This window comes from Microtus pennsylvanicus, chromosome 13 (genome assembly GCF_037038515.1).
Source record: "Microtus pennsylvanicus isolate mMicPen1 chromosome 13, mMicPen1.hap1, whole genome shotgun sequence".
Taxonomy (NCBI): Eukaryota; Metazoa; Chordata; class Mammalia; order Rodentia; family Cricetidae; genus Microtus; species Microtus pennsylvanicus.
In genome coordinates, this window is record NC_134591.1 from 46,166,533 (window position 1) to 46,186,492 (window position 19,960).

At 39.0% G+C, this 19,960-nt stretch overlaps 1 protein-coding gene across 2 annotated transcripts in view; it reads right to left on the bottom strand.

The window, feature by feature from the left end:
* The window catches only part of Elavl4 (ELAV like RNA binding protein 4), a 136,633-nt gene that overhangs the window by 87,522 nt on the left and 29,151 nt on the right, over window positions 1-19,960 (bottom strand). The gene's annotated exons all lie outside the window — the stretch shown is intronic.

Below are 19,960 nucleotides of genomic sequence, written 5' to 3' on the forward strand. Positions count from 1 at the left end.
ATTCCCACAGGATGAGCACTAGACTCAGATGCATGTAGATAAACACACAAATTGGAGACAAGAGCTAAAGGTGTAACTTTCCTTCTGAGTTTATTGGACACAGTCTCTACTGATATAAACGACCAAAAGCTTAAAAGTAAAGGCACCAAAAACACAACAGGCAAAACCAAAACTTAACCATGTCCTTTTTTTTAAAATGTGATCATATGACCAGTTATAAACAACCACAGGCTCAAACCAGACACTTGTCTCTCCTCAGAGCAGTTCTTTCCCCTTAAGATCTGCTTTAAAGAGGAACATTTTTACTGGACATGATTTTGGAGGTGTACCTAACTTGGCATCTCCTTTGTACCACTCTATTCAATTAACCTGATCTTCCGCCAAAAATAAAGAGAATGCCCCAAGTTGAAATCTCCAAGTGAGGGGTGTAGTGTAGAGATGTAGAGCCACATCATTACACGGCCACGTCTTAAGAAGGGTTTTACATTTTTTTACTAGTAACAAAGGATGCGCATGCTACTTTACTCTCCCATGCATCTAATGCAGAAACCAACACACACACACACAAGCACACACACACACAAGCACACACACATGCATGCATGCATGCATGCATGCACATATACCTGGCATTTTTGTTTTTCTTGGCTGGACGATATTAAAGCTCTGAACTTCCACATCTCTGGAGACACAGATGCCAATTCTAGTATTTTTCCAGTCTGTCCAGCCAGCATTTAGCTACACAAGATAGTGACTGACTGTCTCTTTTATCTTTAAGTCAAGTCTGCATCATTTAATAGCATTTAACCTCCTTGCATATATTAAGTTTCAAGCGACAATTTTTAACTGGGGAGTGAGAAGGAGGAGTTGCTCTCATCAAATTCTGGTTGTATGAAATAAGCTAATTTGTACACTCACCATATGTCTTAAACACTAATTAAAAAATGTCACTTTCTTCAAACATTAAAATGTAATCAGTCTAGTAAATAAAATATTCTTGAGTTTTCTTGCCTTGGTGATAATTTAAAGAGTGTTTATCTCAAGGTAACCTTTTTAACTTGATTACCAAGGAAGGCTTTAGATTTGAAAAAAGAAAAAGGGAATGCTAGGGGTCAGGGCTTTGGGGCATGGAAAAGAGAAAACCACTACTGTATGTCACGGCACAAAGGAAAATAAGATGAAGCGGGGTTTTAAGGACCCATAGTCTTGTTACCCTAAGGCAAATCCAGCCAATCAATACCACCCATTGACGGTCTACCATCTGCCATGCGACCAAGAGATGTGGTAAACGGACCTGTTCCATATGACTGTGGCTGGCTCATTTTCAGTCGATTAGGGCAGTCCAGAGCATTCACATGCAACACACAAAACTCCAAGTCAGTCTGTGTCTCTCCACACCAGCCCCCGAGCACAGCTGTGGACCTTGTCCTCCTGTTCTGGCTGTCCGGATTACCTCTTCTTGCTTTTCAATTGAATTAGCAAAATGGAGAGAGAATGTAGGGGACACACACACACACACACACACACACACACGGATAATTGCTGGTTCTTCTTCACTGTCATGCAGAAATCCGGAATTCCATGTGCTCTGCCCTAATATGATTATGGTACACCATTTAAATAGCACCATCCGTGACTGCGACCTAACGTTTTCCCGGGGATCAGTTTCTTTTCATCTTTTCCCCTTTCAAAACAATTATCGAAACTGTTGATTTTTTTTCTTTTTACAAACAATATAATCAGTCTGCCCAGACAATGAGATACTATGTTTAAAAGCTTTGATAAAAGCGAAAGCTTAATTTTCCTTTGTTGAATCATGATGCTGGTCTTTGTCTTCTTTTTTTTTCCCCTGTAGAAACATTAAATCAGTTTTATTGGAAAGTGGACACATATTGCCAAGGAAAGAAAGATGCACCAGGCTGACACAGAGTCTGCAAAAGGATTAGAAATTCACTGTGGAATGTTCTCTCAGAGATATATGACCTGACTGGTTGATGCCTTTCTCCTTCCTAAGTAGCACGTCTACTCTATCTGTGGGAAAGTGCTACTATGTAGGGGGACACATGAAGAATGGATATCTGGTCTACCTGTGCTGCTGAGAGTTCACCTGTGCAGGTAAACTGACCAGAGTAGATTCATACGCCCTCTCCCACTTCCCCAAACTCCTGCTTGAGTGGCTTCTGAATGTAGGCTTCTTTCCAGAGTCAATGTATGTTTGCCCTTTCAGGTTTGCCTTGAACTACACTCTTCAAGAAATAGCCTCTCTGGGAAAGAACTGTAATGGATAAGAACACTGATATATTTAGAAAGTTTTCTGAAAAGGACAGAACTTAAGTGTGGCAACAGTGTGGACTTTTCTCTGGTATATTCTTCCTCACAGCACATGGCAACTCTGCAGGGCCAGTGCGAAAACACACGGGAATTCTGGGAGAGCCCTGTATTAAGGGATTTGAGACCTTCTTATATTAGTTCAAAAGAGCTCTACTAAAAAGAAAATAAAAACAAAACAACAAAATCCTCTTCTAAATTAAGTTAAAAATTAAGTACACTAAGCGATGAAATCTGGAGTAGCTATTAGACCCTTGAAGGATATAATGTTTAATTCACTTAATTCAGTTCTGAAAATAATTCAATGTGTTATAAAATATCTAGGCTCATTTATAATTCTGTAATTTCCAATAATGGAGTAGATGCTATAAAAGGCAAGGACGTCTCCAGTTTTGCAAAAAGAGAAGACTGAGGAAGGGGATGAAAGCAGAGAGGGAAGGAGAAACAGATAATAAGTTCATAAAATGAGAATGAAATATGCAATTTTGTACTAGAAGTTTATCATACATGAAACAATGTATTAGGTACCTGACACGCACATCACAGAATATCGTATCACACAGAAATATGTCTTTGTATTTAAAAGCAAAATCTTTCCTCCTGTACGACATAGAACAACATGCTTAGTAAAAAAATTGTTGAATGAATGAAAAAGATGAGCAAGGTAAGAAGATGAAGGAAAGGGAGGCTGGAAGCCATGATTAATTCGTCTCAACTGAAAAGGCCAACAGATTTGTTTGTAATGTGGTTTTAGCTAGGGATGGTCTCCCGATGTCTCATTTTACTATCATTTTATTCTATCTCTACTAGGGCTGTAAATTGGGGAGGCAAAAATTCCTAAAGGGCAAATGGCCGAGCTCCCAAGCCCACCTCTTTTTCCTCAATGATCATTGGTTGAATTAACTTCTATGTTGTCGTTTGTGGACAGCACACATGTATAGAGAATAAATGAAGATATATAGTCATATATGTACTATTCCCAAGCCTATTTCATTCAATCCTAGTAGGGTTCTCCGAACAGATGATCCTTGGAGGATAAGAAAGGTATCCTGACTTCCTAAGTCTTAGCTTCCTCCTTTGTAAAATGGGCACAATACTTAAAGTTTGTTGCCAGGGTTAAAACAAGCATAGGCTTGGTGGAGACAGCATCCTACATGACAGTCTTTTATTACTAATATAAAGAATGTGAATAATGGATAAATTAGTAATAGCTTTAAGAGAAGTTAACCTTGTTGAAGACTAGATGGTAAAAAAAGATCTTCAAACAATTGGAGAATAGTAACACAATAATCATTAACAAAGGTTTGAATGGACTCTTATAGTTCTAATGAAAAATACTTGCTGTAGATAAACATTTACTTAGCCCCGTGGGGAAAGTTTCATGCTAAATTCTTAATGTGAAATCCAAAAATGATTACAAATTTCATTCCCCACCTTAAGGAACTTGAAGTCCAGCTGGTGAAGAACTGTCATTTGCATGTGTGAATCCTCCCAGTATAAGAGAGAATAGGAAAAGACAGTAGACACTGGAGAAGCTACATTTGGGTTAAGTTTTTTAAGAATGATAGAAGTTGGCCAGTAAAGTTAGAATATTTTGTTTCAGAACAAAAGTAGTGGAAGAGAGTTGGAAAATGGTATTAGCAGCCAGATCAGTCTAGCTAATACCCCTTTCAAAAAATCCTGGGTCCACTCTAACAACTCCTATTTCTAAATTATAAACAGAGAAATATTGTGTGATGATGAATGCAAGGACCTTTATTTAATAAGTACTGTTGTAAAAGGAACAATAATTAAAAATGATGGCATATCTACAATGTGTCAAACATTGCATAAAGTGCTTTGCCTATAAATGTCAATCTCACAACTCTTGAGATTTCAAATAAAGAAAAAAATGATCGGGACATTTAAATAATTTTTTAGGATAATATGACCATTAAGAAGCAAATTTAGGTTTTATATTTAATATGTGCTTCCAAATCAGTCCACATGATTTTACTATAATATAGACATAATACTTTTTATATTTAAAAGTATAGGCTTAAATAAACTTAAGTATTATTTTGTACTTAAAAACCCACATTGAGTGATGTCTTTGACATCTCCCAACTTTTATAACAGCAACAACTGGCACCACCAAAAAGTACTCATGCCTAAACTTGGCCTGCAATTTCAATATTCTGCCACCAGGTGATGATAGATGCTGACCTATGGATTTAAGAGGGTCAGAGTTGCCCACTGTTGTGTTGTACATATGCTTTCTGATCACTGGAATTAGATCAAAAAATACCTGATCTTTGGATGTTTACTAAAACCCAAAGGCATTTACCACTCAAAATATTTTATAAATGTATTTATAAAAATTCAACTGTGAACATAATCCCAAGCCTCTATAATATTTCAGCAATTCTATTACAGACTGTATTCAATGAATTACAGTCCATTGTTATTTTTACACTATACTGTGAGATTTCATGGTATAAATTGTATGTTATTTCCTTATAACCCCAGCACCTAGAAAATCAGTACTTGGGATATAGTGGGCACTCAATAAAAGAACATAAATTATTGATTCCAAATATTTTAGACAAACTTTTGAACAAAAATGCTTAGTGCACAATTATTTGGTACTTTATGCACTAATGCACCGTTTTCTTTATTGACTCATTCTTACTGTTGGGTTATTAGAAACAAACAAACAAACCAAGAAACATTTGCTGAGGCTGGTCACCAGCAAATGTATTAGATCAGCAACCCACGGCTGTTTATCTTTCAATAACATGCACTTCTCTTATGCCTTAGCCAAAGCCAGTCTACTGTCACAGAACCCTGCCCAGCTAAGTGGCCTAGTTTACCTGCAAAGCTTCCGTGCATTCAAAGAGATTGCTTCCTTTATCCTTGAGAGGGAAGGAAGAGCAAGAAACAAGAGAGACACTAGACAACTGTCTGGAAGAGGCGCCCCTCCACTTGACTCTTCTTCCTCCCTCTCTGACTCTGAAGCTGAGGGATTCTACTCTTTCTAGGCAAAAGAGTAAAGCTGCACATTAGTGCTGAGTAGCTCATTTGCCTTAGCAACCCCTTAGCAACAGCAGCCTCGAGTTCAAAATACCTCCTTGAAAACGATCACATCTTTAATGAAGATGAGTATTTTTATGTAAGTCTTTTAGCAGAAGTTTTAGCATTACAACACTACAGCATTGTTTGCTACAGATTTTTACATGTCTTCCCTCATGAGATATTTATTATACGTAACCAAAATAATGCTGGCCTTTTACAAACATTCAATCTCTGGAAAAGCCCTGGTCCTACTTTGAAATTATTCTTAGGTACATGATTTAAAAAATAAAATTACCATTAACCTTGGGCTCCCACAGAAATTATGGTTATATATAATTCTTTAAAAATATCATTGATATAGATATCACTATTTAGCTATCCACCATTACACCATTCCTGAGAAGAATAAATACTTAAACCCACCATGTTAAAAACCTACATTAGGATTTTACAATGTTAGATGGAACCCAAGGTTCTGTGTGCAATAAAGATAGAACATAAAAACATATCAACTTAGCTCCAAATTAGGACTGACTGATTTCATTATTTGATACTTACTTTGCCTGATTCATTATACATAAAATGGAGTATAGGGTGATCAAATACCCATCACCTTTGATTTTTTTGTACATTGCCAGTGAAGTGAGAAAGCTTTCAAAAAGTCTTCCTAGTCCTCAAAAATAATCCTGTGACTCTAAATGTGTGTCACATATGTTCTGCATAGCATTAAAGCTTCTAACCTGTTCGAGGCTTTTGAAACTCTTAAGGTTTCATTATTTGAGTAAAGCACAAACTCTGGTTTGAGATTTGTTATTGTCTGCTAGCACATGGGTACTTTGAGACAGAAATAAAACACAGGCCAGCTTAGTACACAGCCTCAGCAGGTCGCTTCATCTTCAAAAGTGTATTATTAAATTGGACCATGCAATCTCTGTGTGCCAATTCCAAGACACGGGGAGCTAAAGGATGGATTCTTCTACTACATCTCCCATGTAGTAACAGTAGACAGCCCGGTTGAGCTGTTGACCCAACACAAACTTTATGCATTTCCAAGTGTAGAAAAAACATGTCAAAAGTAATGTCCTTCATGACAGTAGCTGTTCAACAAATCTTTATTAAAGTAAGATCCATTTTAATTTACAGTAAGGAGAATACAGGAAGGGGCCAGAAAAACTCAAGAATAGACTGTCTCTGCCATCAGTGATTCTGTGAAATTAGGAAAATCACTTCTCACTGGATCATAATCTTCTTGAACAGATTAAAAAAAAAGAACTAGATGACACTTGAAATCTTAGCGCTAAGACATAGTATCTGTAAATAAGGAGGTTTTAACTAAACAAAAATTTAGGTAAAGTTAACCCCCAAATCTTTGTGTATGTATTACCGTGTGTGCACGCACACACACATGCATGCATGTATATGTATGCTCAGTCACGTGGCATGCACACTGGGGGCAGTGGACAAGCTTAGATGTTAGGCCTTGCTCTCCATCTTGTATAAAAGAGTGTTCTTTCTTTATTGTCTTTATCGCTGTGAACTATGAGCTCCTAGAGATTCTCTTGTTTCCACCTTCCATTTTACCATAGATTCTCTGGGATTTCAGGCATGTGCTACTACACCCAGCTTTATGTGGGCACTGAGGATTTGAACTTAGGTTTCACACCTGCACCGCGAGCATTTTTACCCACTGAGCCAACTTCCAAGCCTTTAACTCAGATTTTTAACTTACTTTACAGTGTAATAATGTTGCACAAAAGAAAAAAAGCTTTCAATGGAGATTTAAAATCTCCCTCAGATAAAGCAAGGTTCCTATTATGATATTCTGATATCCATTCTGGTTATTGGAGATATTTTAATAAAATATAGAGCTGGAGTAGCTTGGATAAAATCACTGAAACCATCTTTTCCTAGAAGTCAGGACTAGGATCTTGACCAAGTCTGTAGATACTTATCAACTCCTGGGATATCTTATTTAAAATTGGAACAATAGTAATTGTAGTGAGAATGTAAAAAGATCATCCATGTAAGGTATATATTAGAGGGTCTGATAAACTGATAAGTACTCAAACATGTTAAGTAATTTTTACAGTTTTTTTTGTTTAAAGTGTGTGCATATGCACACTTGTGTGTGGATGTCTGCAGAGGCCTGAAGAGGCTATCAGGTTCCTTGTGGCTGAATCATCAGATGGTTATGAGCTGCCTAGCACGGGTGCTGGTTACTGAACTTGGGTCCTCTGAAAGAGCAGCAAGTGATCTTAACTGCTGAGTCATTTATCTAGCCCACTGAGTTGAATCGGGTTGAAACACATGAAATTATTTTTATGGGTCAAATATTGTCAATTTCATACAGTTTGCCTAGGTTCTGTTTACTTTCCTGTCTCAAAATCCGCTTAAGAGCCTCCCTTTCTCGGATCCAGTCTGACATTCAAGACTCTTTCCAATGTAGCTCTCCTTTAAGTCTTGGGGCTCTACTGGGACCCTTCTTTCCACGAACACACTCTAGACGTGACAATCCATTTCCCCCACAACACTTGGCTCTTCTACTCCATGACTTTGTTTTTGTTGATTCTTCTATTTGGAAAGTCTTCTCTTCCTGGAAAATCCTATTTCTCCTTCAACTCCTCCACTCCACTAAGCAAAATGAACTCTTCCATAATCTGAGCTTTGATTGAGCATATTCTACCTGTCACCACAACTTCATGCTAGAGCATTCTGACAGCTATTGCAGGTCTGTTTCTCCCACCCACCTCCAAGGTGCTCAAGGGCAAGGACTATTCTTATTTGTCTTTGCTTCCCCCTAGTTAAGCACAGTGGTTGTCATAGTTAGTACTCAGTAAATATTTGCTAAAGTACCATGAATATATTCACACAACAGGCTAAGATATGACCTCTCTTAGAAATATTTGAAAATGGATGCATTCTAAAGATAACTTGATTTCACCCATCCAAAGTAATCTATTTCCTATATTATGAAGTGTAACTTAGATAAATGTAGGGAAACATCTTTTTCCTTCTTAGAAACACTCATGACTGAAACTAAAAACTCCAGAGTAGGAGCTTCTCTCTGAGGCAAATCCATTGAGCTAAAGTCATGGGATTGTAACAGAGACAATGTTTTATTGATAAAGATGGGCGTGGTATGCAACTTTATTTAGTAAAGATAACATGGAGAATCTGTACACAGATAAGTGTTTCCATAGCCAGAGAGGTGTTTAGTCACAGACAATTCTAGTAGTTTTGAATGGCACAGAAAAGCAAAAAAAGTTGTTGACATTGTAGTGAGAGAATTCACTATTGACCCATATTTTCATGACCTATGCAACCTAAACAGGCTAAATAGAACTTTGGAAAATTCTAGGTGATGCAAGTATTTAAGACAGTTAATGGTGTCTTATAAATATTCAGTATGAAGCAATCACATAGTTGTACATATGTAAATACTCGAACACATATCTACCATGTATTTTACATATATACATATATATGTATAAATAATTTAGGCAAAAAGGGGAGTGGATGGCTCCAGTGCAGGAGTATTAGCCCTTTTATAAATCTAGAAGATTTCTTTTCTTGTCTTTCTTTTTCTTTACTTTTTTTTTTTTTTTTTGACTTTTGAGACAGGGTTTCTCAGTAGCTTTTGGTTCCTGTCCTGGAAATAGCTGGAACTAGACCAAGCTGGCCTCGAACTCACAGAGATCCGCTTGCCTCTGCCTCCCGAGTGCTGGGATTAAAGGCGTACGCCACCACCGTCCAGCTTGTTTTTTTTTTTTTTTTTTTGAGACAGGGTTTCTTGGTGTATTCTTGACTGTCCTAGAATTCATTCTGTAGACCAGGCTGGCCTGGAACTCACAGAGATCCACATGCCTCTGCTTCGCAAGTCTGGGATTAAAGGAGTGTGCCACCATTGCCTGACCAGTTTATTTTCATTTTAATTTTACAACATTTTATGAAAATTCCCAATATGAAAGTAAATAAATAAAATTCTGTCAGGGAAAGAGTAAGTCACTTAATGCTGACCAGCATCCTCGCAGTTCCTGGCTTACCCTGATTAACTCAGCGATAAGTGGGGAAACCAATCTGGCTCGTTCTAAATAACACTGTACTGATCAACAAGTGAACTGAAAACAAGGGAAGAGCATGGTTAGACCGGAATCTTAAAAAGGCCACCGTAGCTCGTAGATGAGGGTTCACCAAAACCGAAGGCAAGAATAAGCAGGTGATAGCAATCCAGGACAGGATCAAGATAATTTATCCTCCAAATTTTCTTTGGGCACTCATGAAATTTGGATTATCAATCTGAGCATGTCCATGGTTTATTATATCCTGTGTTTCTTTAAGTGAAGAATGATTGGGAGATAGATTAATTGTCAAAGATTAAGATAGTTTTAGATAGACAGTATATAGATAGATAGGTTGAATAGATATTGATATGGAGAATAAAATAAACCCCGTGATTGATCCTGTGTGCTTGTCCAAGGTTACACAGTCAGGGGAGCAAGGGTCACAGAACCCAAGTCTTCTTGACATTTTCAATGAACGCTCTGCAAGTATGCTCCCGCGGATCTCTAGTCCACCACGCAAATTCATAGGACGTTGTTTGCTGACACAAACACGTGTAAACTCATGGTCTTATTTTGCATATTTGTCTCTCCTATTAAGCTTGAGTTAGGCCTCACCTTTTGGAGGAGTGGATGGGGATGGGTGGGGGGAGTGGGAGGAGGGATGAGAAGGGGAATTGTGGCTGGCATGTAAAACGAATAAAAAAATTTAAAAAATGAATACACAAAAAAGAAAAAAAAACATTTAAAAAAGCTTGAGTTCTTGGAGGATGAGGCTCATATCTAATTGATAATAAACAATGATTAAATAAATTAACAATTACAAATTTCCCTGTATAATGCTTCTAAACAACGGCTTTACTTACGTTCATTATGTAGAAAAGCTATAGGTAACCCTACTCCGTTTGTGAAGTGCTTTCACATTCTGTTACCTAGTGAGCATTTGCTTTGACAGGTGCTATTCTTAGCCTTTTATATTATTCATTCATTCAATATCAAATAATTCTATAACACAAGCACTGTTATTGTTATCAATTTACTCATACAAAACCCAAGTAAGACTGTGGGTAAGAAACATCTATTTTTGACTAATTATAATCATTAAACATTTAGTGTTTACTGTATTATTCTTGTAACCAGCTATGAAAGATACAGGATAGATAAGGTCATTGCTTTGAAATATAGACCAAGGAGAGGCCATGCTTATCCTTAGGGTTCTTAGAGTATCTAGAATAGAATACACATTCAGTAAACACTTATTAAATGAGTGTTGAGTTAGTGTTCCTAAGACCTATTAGCACAATTTTCTGCATCAACCACTTCCCTTCACTGATGCTTGAGAAGAAGAATCCCTTAGCATAATCTATAAACATCTAAAAGTTCAAGGTTTCTTTTTAACATCGATGTCTTCCATGCTTGACGTGGTGATGGCTTACCTAATTAAATGGAAGTCCACATTCTTTCCATCTCATCAAGCCATACCCTCTTAATATTCTCTTGAGTTCACAGCTTGATTTCCAAATATTTTTAAATTGCCAAGCAGTCCCTTGGTATTCAGAATGCCCTGTTATCAGCCTGGGGTTTGGAAGTGTAGCAAGAATATAACATGGTTCAGGACTCATGAATATTTAGAACTAAACCTCAGGGCCCAGAACTAGCCATGAATCAAGAGCAGAACAAGAAAAGAGAATACATAGTTAAGAACTAGATGGTACGGGTTAGACCCAAACAATTCCTAAATTCAGAGAATTGTACTGGGTCATCACAGGCCTAAGAATAAGGGACCAGGTAAATCGTATGGAACTTTCTTGACCATCTAAGGAAGAAAAGGCCATGCCTCCGTTGTGTATCAAATTCTGTTGCTTCCCCACTTAGTCATCATATCCTGCCCATATACTTATTTGTACTCATTTTTAATTGTTTTCATAAACCCTACAAGGCTATGAACTTGTGAAAGGCAAATTATGACTCATCTCTGCATCTGCAGTTAGTGCAAAGTTTGTGGGTAGAAATATAGATGAATGGACCAACTGACAGATAAAGTGTTAAAATGAACCAGAGAGTCCCACCCCCACCCTCCCAAAGCTGACACAATGTTAGGAGCAGCATAGCATCAGTACAGAGGTTTGTGTGCGAGTCTTGCATTTGTATCAACTAGTCTCTGTGGACCTCAAGTAGCCTTATCTATTAAGCAGGGACAAAGCCTGAAATACCCACCTCATGCAACAATAGCCAGGAACTTTAAGAGGCGACAACAGAAGTGAGAGCGTCTTAAAGAAAATGTTTCACTATAACATGATTGCAAGGGAGAAAGGGAGGCAGAGCCCATTGTAAGTGTTATCTAGAAACGTTTTTAATGGAAGCCAATATTTTTTTTCCTATTCCAAACCGAGTCAGGGCTGCGATTTTTCTAGGTCTGCTATAGAACAAGAGGTGACACACTACTGTGTTGGGAGTCTCTGGGATGAGTTTCTTTTTCTCTTGCCAGATAGGAGAAAGAGGATTTGTCTTCTTTATGGGACTTGGGTTTCAGCTCTCAAGGTCTAAACATTTTTGATGGCCTTGAACTAATTTTGGCCACCATGGACAGAATGGGAGTGGAAAAATCCCCATCACATCTGCCTTGTCAGGGGGTGGAAGAAAGAACTTTCTAAATAGCCTCATTATTGGTCCCAGCTGAATTCTGCTCCTGTTCCATGATGCCAGCAAAAGCATTTTAGTAAGATGCTGCCAGCATCAAAAGCAGATCCACTTACGGTTTCCTGTAAGCATATCTGCAATGGCAGAAGGTGGCGGGCAGCCAGGTGTGAGCGTGCGTGCTAAAAATCTCCAATACGTCAAGCTGGAAGAACAATTTAAAAAATGAAATTCAACATTCTATTTCTACTCCAGGAACTTAGTTTAAGGCACCGGAAATTCGGCTCTGAGACTCTGCTACTTCATTGAATCAGAGAATCTCCGAGACTGAAAAATCTATTGCATTCTTCTACTGAGTCCCGTCTTCCCCCAACATCCGACTCTAAAAGACTTTCCAACAAAGGACCACACTATTCTCACATCCTTTTTCTTTGACAGTGAGTGCAATCACCCTTTCCAATAATTTGGAGTTAGCTCTTTCCATGGAGTAGGTACTGCATCCACCAAATCCTGTTTGGTTTTCTGCCTGGCAACCCAGCTAGACTATAGTGGAGCTGAATGACTGAGTGGAGGTGGAAGTGAGATACATCATTCTTAAACCTGGCCCCTAACCTTCTGTATGATATGCCACTTTTTCTTTCTTTCTGTCTCCTGAGTAGATACAGGACTATATGAGGAAGGACACTAAGGAATTCAGCGGCTGGGAAAGACGCTGGGCCCTGTGTGGAGAATGGTCTCCTGCAGCCCCACGTTGAGAGATGACCTTGGCTGCGTTACACCTCTGAGATTTGTTAATGTTATTAGCCCATTTTGACCAATCTCGATTGTTAATTCAATTAAATCACAGCAACACTGGACTTAAGGTTTCAGGAGTCTCTGTGTCACCCTGTCCTGAAGAAACCAAAGCAACACAAATCTGAATAAAGCATTTCAGAATTTCTCTCTTTATGCGCTTCTCACTGCTGGAAAGGAAAGTGTACTGACGTGGAAGAGTAGGGAGGGTGGAACGGGAAGGGAGCAGTGGTGGGGAAAGCCACATGCTTTATTCGTGAGGAGCTGCCTAACCCTTACGACAATATGAACAGAGACATTTAGACCACATGCTTTCAAAGACTAGTCTCTTTATTCATGAGGAGCCGCTTAACCCTTATGACAATGTGAACAGAGACATTTAGAGGCCATCATTATTATCAGAAAGAGACGAGACACCCAGAGTGATGCGCATGACCTTGGACGAGCCTGTGTATCCTTTGCCATTCTGCACTCATTGGCATCATATCCTTCCATGCCTGTGAGCATTTTCACAATCCCCACCTGCCTCTCTAGCGCGCAAACATCAACTAAGGATTGTTGTACTTCACACGGTAGACTCCAAATGCCAGAGTTTGCGGAACCCTTAAACGTGTAAATCCCTTGGCTATTGAATTTCCCCACCAGGCTAGTTTTCTGCAGGTGGTTTCAGCAATCAGCTGCATTCTCCTTGCACCTGGCACCCTTCTTGTCTCTCCTGTAGCACACTCGGAGAAAACACCCTTTTCTAGCCCTTCGAACAAATGAAAAGATGAGAGATTTTTTTTTCAAAAGCAAACACTTGAGAGAATGCTGAAATTAAACCAAAGTTTAAAAAGTATAACCAAAAGATTGATGCGGGGAGGGATGATCCTAAAGGAGGGAAGGTAGTAGAAATCAGGGGATATGGAGGGAAACAGGGAATTAAAGGGAGACTGGGAGAGAGGTTTGAGTGAAGAGAGAAGAGGAGGTAGGAAGGAATAAGTAACACTAAGGATGCTTATGTTTTCTAAATCTTTTTTTTCATATATAAAGTCTAATTATCATTATACTTCCTTATTGGGAGAACAGTGCTCCTCCAAGAAGCTACAGGTTGCCAAATAATAAGCCTAGTGCCAGGGGTGCAGGAACTCTTCTCCAGTCATTGGTCAGAAGTATCCTGAAGAATCGCCCCCAACATATCCAAAAAATACAGACTATTGGCATTGTTCTTGATTGTCAACCAGATATTGATAGTAAGGCCCTATTGCTGAAGCCACCACATACTTTGACCATAGACCATAGAAAAATCAAGTTGGTACTGACCAGGAAGCTTCCTCCTTACTGATTAACTTTAATAATGCCAGAAGTTGCTAGGTAGGCTACTGGCAGAAACACTCCTCAATAGTCTTACCCAGTTGCAAACCATGTAAAGTACAATAATAACCAGCATGGCCAGACATGCTCATGGTGCAATAATGGCATGAATGTTGTGGAGGATAACAATCCATTTCCTGATATAATTCAATGCCTACTCTACAGAAAGAACACACGCTTGGTACTGTAAATCTGGAAAGAACTCATGTTTAGGGAGCTCATAAGTCCCAGGAGTGAACAAAACTGCCTCTTAAATTCATATCTCTATATTCACAGTGCATCTTGCAGGCCTTAACAGAAAAGTTTCTTTGTGCGGTGGATGATAGTCAATGAAGTAGCTCACAACTAGTTAAAGTATAGAGAATAAGTGACTGTGAAGTGCTTAACCTTAGATAGGACAGCTATATCCCTTTTCTCTCCCCACCATTAGGGACCATAGAAGAAGATGTGGGAGAAAGACTGTAAGAGCCAGAGGTTGGGAGGTCATAGAGAAACAGTGTCTTCTAGACATAACAGGACCACCGCACTTACAAACTCATTGTTGTGTGCTGAAGACCTGCTCAGGACCAAGCCACTAACCCTGAACTAAGGTTCTTGGCACAGTTGATGGCTTCTTGGGAAGGATGAGCCAGTTTTCTTTAAGGGTGTAATCCCTGGTAGCTTTACCATGCTCCAATGGATGACACTATACCCATGGGCAGCACAAATTGGACACAGAAGTCGATGAATGTGGGAGGAGTTAGAAGGAATTACAGGAGGGAGACTGTGATCAAAATACACTGTATGTATGCAAGAAATTCTCAAAGTAATAAAAATGTATAAAAATTACTGAAACTATGACAACTATCTTGGAATCATATCAAAATTTTGTAGGTTAATAATACTTTATCTCTTCCAACAAACTTCAGTTTTTAAGACTCTAACTTAGGTACTCTCCTTCCACACCCTCTTCCATTTCTTTTCCACCCTAACAAAATTTTTCACGTTGTCATAAATAGTTTACACGCCGTTACCTTCTGCTACATTGAGAATTCTACAAGACTGGAGACCATGTCTCGTTCCTTTTACTCAGCACTGCACCAGATATTATTTGAGGAGTTCGTTCATTTACAAGGTGCCTCATTTTTATGAGGATGCTCAATTCCTTTGTCACAGGTATTCCAATACTTGCTTAGAATCAGCATCCTTGACTGTGAAATGGAGCCATGACTGCATTCTGCCTGCTTCACAGAACAACTTCTAAACATAAGTAGAAATAGTTACAAGAATAATCCAATGAGGGCTACTGAGAACTCAAGAACAATGGCAATGGGTTTTTGATCCTACTGCATGTACTGGCTTTGTGGGAGCCTAGGCAGTTTGGATGCTCACCTTACTAGACCTGGATGGAAGTGGGGGTTCCTTGGACTTCCCACAGGGCAGGGAACCCTGATTGTTCTTTGGGCTGACGAGGGAGGGGGTCTTGATTGGGGGAGGGGGAGGGAAATGGGAGGCGGTGGTGGGGAAGAGACAGAAATCTTTAATAAATAAATAAATTAAAAAGAAAAGAAAGAATAATCCAAAGCACTGTGGCCACTTGCCCAGGTTTAATGGACTATTCTGATGTCTAGCGTGCAGAAAGCAGGGTCTGTGGGAGAATGCGAGGGGCGCCAGCTAGGTGAGTGGGTGGGTACTCTTTCTTCTTCTCTGGTTTCCAGTACCCTGTGTGTTTGAAGGTGTGGTTCTGTCCTTGAAGGTGAAGGGCATTTGGTGGTTAATGTTGTGGAAGCAGCATAACCACTCTACTAAGATCCACAGGTCAGCAGTTGGTTTTTTCTTTAAAAAAAAAAAAAAACTTTATGATACTTGAGGCTGCACATTTGGTTCAAGGTTGCATTGTTAAATATTTGTTTCCAAATTGGATATCAGCTGACTCCATTAGTGCAAGGACATCAACACTGCAGGGAGGGAGATGAGAGGCTCAGAGCTTTGCAGAGGTTTGCTGGGGAAGAGTTGGCTTTCAGACACAAAGCAAGAGTTAGAAGACCTCTCTCTGAAGGGATGACTCAGATGTTTTACACATATGCCATGAGTGTGCACGTATAATTAAGTTATTTCTGGGATTCAGGAAAGAGTTCCCAGTTGAGCAAAGTCTCTGGCCACAGTGACATCATGATGCACACTTTATTCCTGATTCAACAGGTGTCGGATCAGCTTCCATCCACTAGGTCTGTTGATGAGCCAGGGTTCTAGACGGCTATTTCTGACAAAGCAAGAACTCTCAAGTATTCACAAGTGCATGAAACAATAAGGGAATAACTGGAATAAATTTTCTTCTTTTTTTATTTGATATTTTGAGACAGGAGCTGGACATGTAAGTGAGGCTGTTCCTGAAGCCTCCTGACTTCAGCTCTCGAGTACTACAACTGCAGGCAAATACTATCACACCTGATCAGAACTATTTTTCTAATACGCAGATGGGGCTTGCAATTTGCCTATATATTGAGTCCAAGAATCATTTTTGTTGTTGTTGATGATTTGAGACAAGGCTGTGGATAGGTGGATGGCTCAAACTCACAATCCTCCTGCCTCTGCTTCCTATATTGAGATTATTGGAGTGCACGATTGTGCCTGTCTAGGAACAAAACTTTAACAAGACAATAAAACTTGTATATTAGTTAACTTGGGTTGCCATGATAAAATTCCATAGACTGGGTGGTTTAAGCAAGAGAAATTAATTTTTTTACAATTGTGAAAGCTGGGAGTATGAGACTAGAGTTCAGCATGGCCAGATGCCAGGAAGGAGCCTCTTACAGATATCTGTCCACTTCCTGTATCCTCACACGATAGAAAGAGCCTGCTCTAATTATATGGCCATAAATCCTATCCTTAAGAGCCCATTTAAATTTAATCATCTTCTGAAGCTCTATATTACAAACACAGTTATATTTGAAGCTAGAAGTTCAACATGTGAGTTTTGAATGCATAATTCCATCCATATCAACTTTTCATTTAGAATATCAGTATCTATTTCATGTGGCTACATTTTAAGTCATATCAATAAGGTGGAATACTAAAGACAAAAATATAGGTATAATCAATGGGTTATTCTAGCCAAGATTTTAAAAGCTATAATAGGGGTGTGATCTGTTGTTTATAGTTCAAGCTGTAAAATATATGTTGCTGGAGACTGTGGGAAGAGAGGGTGGTAAGCATCAGAGTAGAAGGCATGAGTGGAAAGTGCCTTTGATTAACTAGTTGGTACCCTGGCTGAGGTCCTCCCCCTTTCTGTATCTCTGCTTCTCCATTATACTAGGTGGCTTTAAATGAGAAAACATATTCATTTAAAACAAACCGAATTCCTCTTTTGGTAGGCTATTTGGGAGATCCAAATCAGTACAACAATTAAGGGGGGAAAAAAACCCCTGCTCTCAAATGGTCTTCCTAGAGAAAATGACACATGATAAAATAAATATCCTTAAACTCTGGGCTTCTTTTCTTTAATTTTCATCCCAGAAGATAACTGACTGACCCTTGAAGCCCATCTTCTTTCTTGGTGTGGGCATTCTCTCTTGGAGAAATAAAGGGCAACAATGGGGGCCTCTCTCTTTTACTAGGAAGCAGCAGAGGCCAAAGAGTGACCTGAAAGCCCAGAATGAAGGACTGGCCTTGGATCGGCAGAGCATCTGAGACAATACGCTCACACTATAGCAGCCCTTTCTTGTCCGAATATTACACACAACCCCCTTCTCTCAGAAGCACATAGCAAAGGAACAGTAGCTACAATCCAATTACCTGAGGTAGGGGTGCAACACTCCCAGGAAGGTAGGAAGCAGGGGGTCAGAGAAAATACATCTTATATAGAATGCATGCTCCTGACTTTAAAACATTAATTCCATTGCAGAGTCACCAAACAATTTCCCAAGAATTCCCAAGATCTTTCAACCTATGAAAGCATCCTTATTGTATTAGTATTCTAAAGGGGTCCTTTGCGTATTCTTCCAGGAGACAGCAGGGAAAGTGTGCATGGGCGGGAAAAAAAAAAAAAAGGAAAGGGGGAAAAAAGCTGAATGATTCCAGGGAACAAAAAAAAAAAAAGAAATACCTGTATACTTTGTTTTGAAACTTATTTTTCAAAGCCAAATTGGAAAAATCTTCATGCCAATTTTGAATAAGATGCTAAAGAGATACATATTTACAATTCATGACTTTGATGTTCCTCTATGCAATTAGCAAGCCCCTTTCCAAAGAAGCCCTACTTATCAAGCCATGAAATAATTTTGCAAAAATCTAAGTAATAATTTATTCAATTTTGGATGCTTAGAGGCTTAAATGCACATTAAAAGGAAGAAATATTGATAAAAATGGACCACGTCAGCCCAAACAGCAAAACATAAAGGGGGAACAAGCTGGGGAGTGCTTCTTACTGTTGGTATAATACAAAGGACATCAACACATATGGACTAAGACAAATGCATGAATAGTTACCACAAAGAAGACTTCTAGCTACTTACAAACACACATGGAAACATTTCCTCTCACAACTATCTAAAGAACACTGATAAAAGAAGATTTCAGAATCTTTATCTCCTTTCATCACCTGTCTCAGGAGGAGGCTTGCAGGTTCTAAGTACAGTTAGATCCACCAGCTTCCTACTGGGTATTGGCCTCAGAGGGTCAAGGTTTGACCATGCTATGCATTAAATATGATCTACTTTAGGCTATCTTTTAAATTGATATGTAAAAAAAATATTTTACCTATAAGGAGATTTTTTTTAAAAAAGATAGAGTTATTTTCTTTTATGTGTCTAAGTGTTTTGATCACATGTATGTCTGTGCAACATTTGCCTGTCTGGTGCCTGCAGAGGTCAAAAGAGATGGTATTGAAATGAATTACTGGATGGTTATGAGCCACCAGTAATGGGCCTGGGAAATGAACCTGTGTCCTCTGCAAGAAGAACAAGGGCTCTTAATGGCGGAGTCATCTCCCTAGACCCAGAAGATGATACTGAAATGTCATTTGGACATGTATGTATCAGTTATGGCAAGGTAACCCTCTTATTTTGTTCTGAGATGGTCTTTCTCCATACTTCAGGACTGAATCAGAGGGAAAGGGGCTAGGGACAATGCTTTTTTTTTTTTGACTCTTGCTACTTGTGAGGCTCAGCAAAATAAATTCTTCACAAATCTGACCCAGATTATGACAGCAAGAGATGTCTTGTGTGCTAATGGAAGTGCATTTACTGTAATGGAAAGACTGACTACATCTTGAAATACCCAAGTTGTTATTGACTTTGTAGGAATGCCAACAATGCCGCACGTTCTCTACAAAATCCAAAATAAAGATACATGACTGCCCAGCTCAGTTCTAAAATTACTTTTAGAAATCTCTAAAAAACTCACTATGCATTCTTCTTTCTATTTCATTCAGTACTGATTTCGTATTTCCCAGAATCCAGGAAGGTGTTAGTGCTATGTAGAAGTTCTTGATTTTGCTAATATGCTTTCTGAAACATGGAGTTCGCTACTAACATGTCATGTTTATTGACAACAAAACTGACGAAGGGACTTAGAGAAGGCTGATGCACCCAGAGCCTACCTGCAATAGTTAACTATGCTCACCTTGTGAAAGGTAGTGTGGAGTGCCAAAGCCAAAAAACTGCGGCTTCAGGCTTGGAGATAACTTAAGTGGCATACAACCTCTTTAAGCTCCAGTTTCCTTGCCTATGATTTGTAGTACCTTGTTAGACTGCTAGAAA